We start from the raw sequence: 4,008 nt of genomic DNA on the forward strand, positions 1-4,008 counted from the left end.
GGGGGGGGGGTGTGTGGGGAGGCGCAGTAGGAGAGAGGAGAGGGCACCCTGCTGTGTTAAGAGAAGTTAATCCAGCTTCTCAGCCCAATTCCAACTAAGCTTGGCCATAAACCCATCCACAGGTAAGAGGTACTTGGGCTTTTATATCCCAAGTAAATGGGATAGAATTCAACCCTAAAAGAGCAACAACAGAAAGATGGAGAATATTTGCTCATGAAAACAACCTCTTTTCTTTTATTGGGATAGGTTAATTAGGGGGTGAGGGAGGTTGAAAGCACGACTCCATCCAGCCTACAGTTTAACCACCCACAGCTTTATCAGTGATTATGCAAGAACGATAATGTGTGTGTGTGATGTAGATCGCGCATGCAAAAGAAGGGGGCTGCTAGTCCCATCGAACCAGACCAGCCAACCCCAATGTTGGCCCATCAAGCCAACCCAAAACCAGAAATTACTGTTCAAGTGAACAGTAACCGTGAACAGTAATTTGGTCACTTGTTTCCTTTTTTGTGTTAGCAATTAGCCAAAGTCAGATTTAGTCTTCTAGAATAGTCATTTATTGTCTTATGTTAGTTTCTTATAGAGTACAAGTCAGTAGTTAGAAACTAAAAGTCATTAGTTTCTATTTTATGTTAAGCTTTTGTTTTTTTAGTTTGCTTTTAAAGTGTAAGACTGTGCCTAGCCTATTTAAAGAGACCTTTGTAATTAGTGTGAGTAGATTGAATGAAGTTTATTTGAGATGGCTATATGTTGTTTTGCTGTGGGAGACAGTTGAGTGAGGCCCTAGCTGAATGCCTAAACTTGAGGGGTGAGATGCCCAAAACCTAACCTTCTCTTCCCCCCTTCTCAACCCCTCCATCGATTTCTCTTTCACTTCTTTATTTTCTGTTCAGCCTTTGCGAGAGTGATTTGAGTGTACTTAGAAGTGTGATTGAAGATCCAAGACCAGCCTACGGTTCAGCTAGAAATACACCCACAAGTCGGGGATCCATTTTCCATTGTCAGGGAATTGGAACCTTGGATTGAAATCCAGATCTCCCAAGCCAGCTAGCAGTTCAAGCTCATCTTTTGAAGGATACCTAGACAGGTGACAGGGGATCTTTATTCCAATTTTGAGGATCATCCGATGCTAGGAACCCTAGTTTCCGAAGAATGGTCAAAAGTTTCCTAATTCATGTCGACAGCATAACTCTCAATTCAACCATCGGAATTGTCTCATCTTTTGAGGGTTTGTTTATCACCACAAGAGTATTCGATCAAAATTTGAGCTCCATCAGAGACTCCTGCAGCCAACCACAGGCTTCCTCCTATTTTAGCCGAATTTGGACTTTTGTTCAAAATCTGATTTCAGATTTGAACTCACGAGATCCTAACTGGGGTTGGGTAGTTCCTACCTAGCCTTTCATCAGAGTGTGTGTGCGTGTGCGTGTGCGTGTGCGTGTGTGTGTGTGTGTGTGAGAGAGAGAGAGATCGTTCGCCAAAGAGATCCCAACTCACAATTTTATGTTCGGAGAGGATAGTAATCACAGTTGTCACAACCGTAAAACATTGCTAAAAACCAAAAGTCTGGTAAAATAATATTTTGTTTTGATGTCCATAAAATGATTTTCATTCAGACGATTATAATAGTATTCGCGCACTTTCAAACAAGTTTGACTGGAACATAACTTTGTCATTATAACTCAAATTTAAGTAATCTTAGACTTGTTGGAAAGCTGGTTTTGTCCTTATACCTAACACAAAAAGTTTCATGTAAAAATAAAATCATTGGACTAGTCAAACTTATTATAGACAAGAGCATAACTCAAAAGGTTGATTTTTTTATGATACAAGGTATATGCAGCATCCTAAATAATGTTAGAAAAGAGGGAAAACAAAAAAATAACACTTCGTCGCCTTGATTCGCGTTGGCACCGTGACAACTATGGTTAGGATTCCACATATTGGCCATAAACAACTACAAAGCAAGGATTCAAAGCCTCAAGGCACTCAACTCAATTTTTTTAAGAACATATTACTTTTTTGAACATTTCAATTGAATATAAATGTCTCTTAGTACGATACTCTCCATTTTAGTATTTACGCACAATACATGTTATATAATATATATATATATATATTATATATTTAACTGTTTTTTTATACAGAAGTGTATAAGAAAGTGTTTCATATTCATTTATGTGCATATCTTTAGCGTATCTTCGCATATCTCCGATACAATACGATATCCTCTAATACGTATCTTAATTTTGGGAAACCGATACGGCGACATATACCGATACTTTAATCCTTTATCACAACGTCCAGGCAACCAAAGGTGTTGGCGGGTGATGTCAAACTAAATTACCACGGGTAATTAGTCCCAGTAGGATCCATTATAAACCCCAACACACAAATCGAGTTCGGATTCAACAGAAAATTCAGACCTGGAAAATATGGCTGAGTAGAGGAGATTTCGAGTACTCACAAAACCACGACTCAGATTGAGTTGAATTTCGGATCAAATTTAGATTCCTATATGTGGGAACAAACCATCAAAATCTGAGCAAATTCTACCATCCAGATTGAGACTTACATCAGTAGCAAGAAAAAGTGAACTTTTGGTGACTCTTCAAGAACTTGAGCTGGGAGCGTCAGATGATCCTCAAATTTGGATCGATTGGTCCTTCTAAGGTCCTCAACAAACCCTCAAAACCCTGCAGCAATAAGAGATCTGGTCTGCAAGTTACACACTCCAAAATTATTCCTGGGAAAGCCCTGTAACTGGATTCGGTAGCCTGGTTGTGTGCTCTTCTGTTCAGCAACAGTTGGGACTTTGTTCTCACAATAACAATGAATAAATAGAAGTAGAAGAAGAGTTGAACGTGGAGAAGGAAGTACAGAAGGGATAGATGTTGGTGGGGCGGACTCTCTGAGTCTTGGGTCTCTCACCCATAGTTATCTTAGCCGTTGAAATATCCTTTCTCAGTAACAAACCAGCAAGCAAAGCTCACAAAATATCATTAATCAATTGTAATTCTCTGCAATACAAAACCTTTATTTCTAATGAAGGTTAGGACTCATAATGTAAGGGTATTGACCAAGCAATAACCCCCAAAAACAATCCCAGAACTCCAATCAAATAAACCACCAAACAAAAGGGAAATCTGGAAATCAGTTTTGCAGCAAAACCCCAAAACGGGGCAGGACAAGGAAACCCTGCCGTTGTCTGGAGGAAGCTCTGATGGAGCTCAAACTCTGGTCGATTGTAGTTCCAATAGGGAAGAACACCCAAAACATCTTCAGATTCTGCTGGCTGGTTTGGTAGATATGAAACTTCTTGATTTCATGACTCTAAATAAGGAAACTTGGAGAAAACTTTCTGTAGCAGATCCAAGCCTCAGATGGCCCTCCAAACATAGTTATTAAGGCGGGAAGGCGACGGAGGTGTTTGAGGGTCTTCCGAAGCGCCTTTGGCGATATGGCGAGTATAAGACACCACCTTATTGAATAAAGAGTTCTAGTGTTGTTTTTTTTTTTTTATGTAACATTTTATTTGGTACAAATAGCATATTAAAAATTATATAATTCTACTTATATGCTAAATAAAGGTTAAAGATTCATACCAATGCAGGATATTCATCAAAAAAACAAATCAATAAAGTGAATAAACTAAGTTCATCTTTATCATAGCATATAATATAACTATGAAACAACATTATAAATATAAAGGAAAAAAGGCTGTTAAAATATGTAAGTATTTATTATACTTACCTCTATGATGCCAAAATGAGTGCCTAAGGTCATCTAATTTATTTCTACTCCTGTTAGTCTAATTAGGGCTGCAACTAAGGTCAGTATCGCTGGAATGGGAAAAGAATAATAAGAATGAAAGAAGAGAAGGGAAGTCTCACTGGAATGGGAAGAAGAAGAAGGGATTAAGGGAAGAGGAATAGAAAGAAAGAAGAAGAAAAGACATATGAGAAAGAGATCTCCGTTCAGTACAGAGAACTAGAAAAAAAAAAAAAA

At 38.4% G+C, this 4,008-nt stretch overlaps 1 protein-coding gene across 4 annotated transcripts in view; it reads right to left on the reverse strand.

Annotated features, from left to right (window-relative positions):
* LOC122059949 (COMPASS-like H3K4 histone methylase component WDR5A) overlaps positions 1 to 4,008 on the reverse strand; it is a 15,890-nt gene that overhangs the window by 2,771 nt on the left and 9,111 nt on the right. The window lies entirely within an intron of this gene.

Source organism: Macadamia integrifolia, chromosome 13, assembly GCF_013358625.1.
Source record: "Macadamia integrifolia cultivar HAES 741 chromosome 13, SCU_Mint_v3, whole genome shotgun sequence".
Classification (NCBI taxonomy): domain Eukaryota; kingdom Viridiplantae; phylum Streptophyta; class Magnoliopsida; order Proteales; family Proteaceae; genus Macadamia; species Macadamia integrifolia.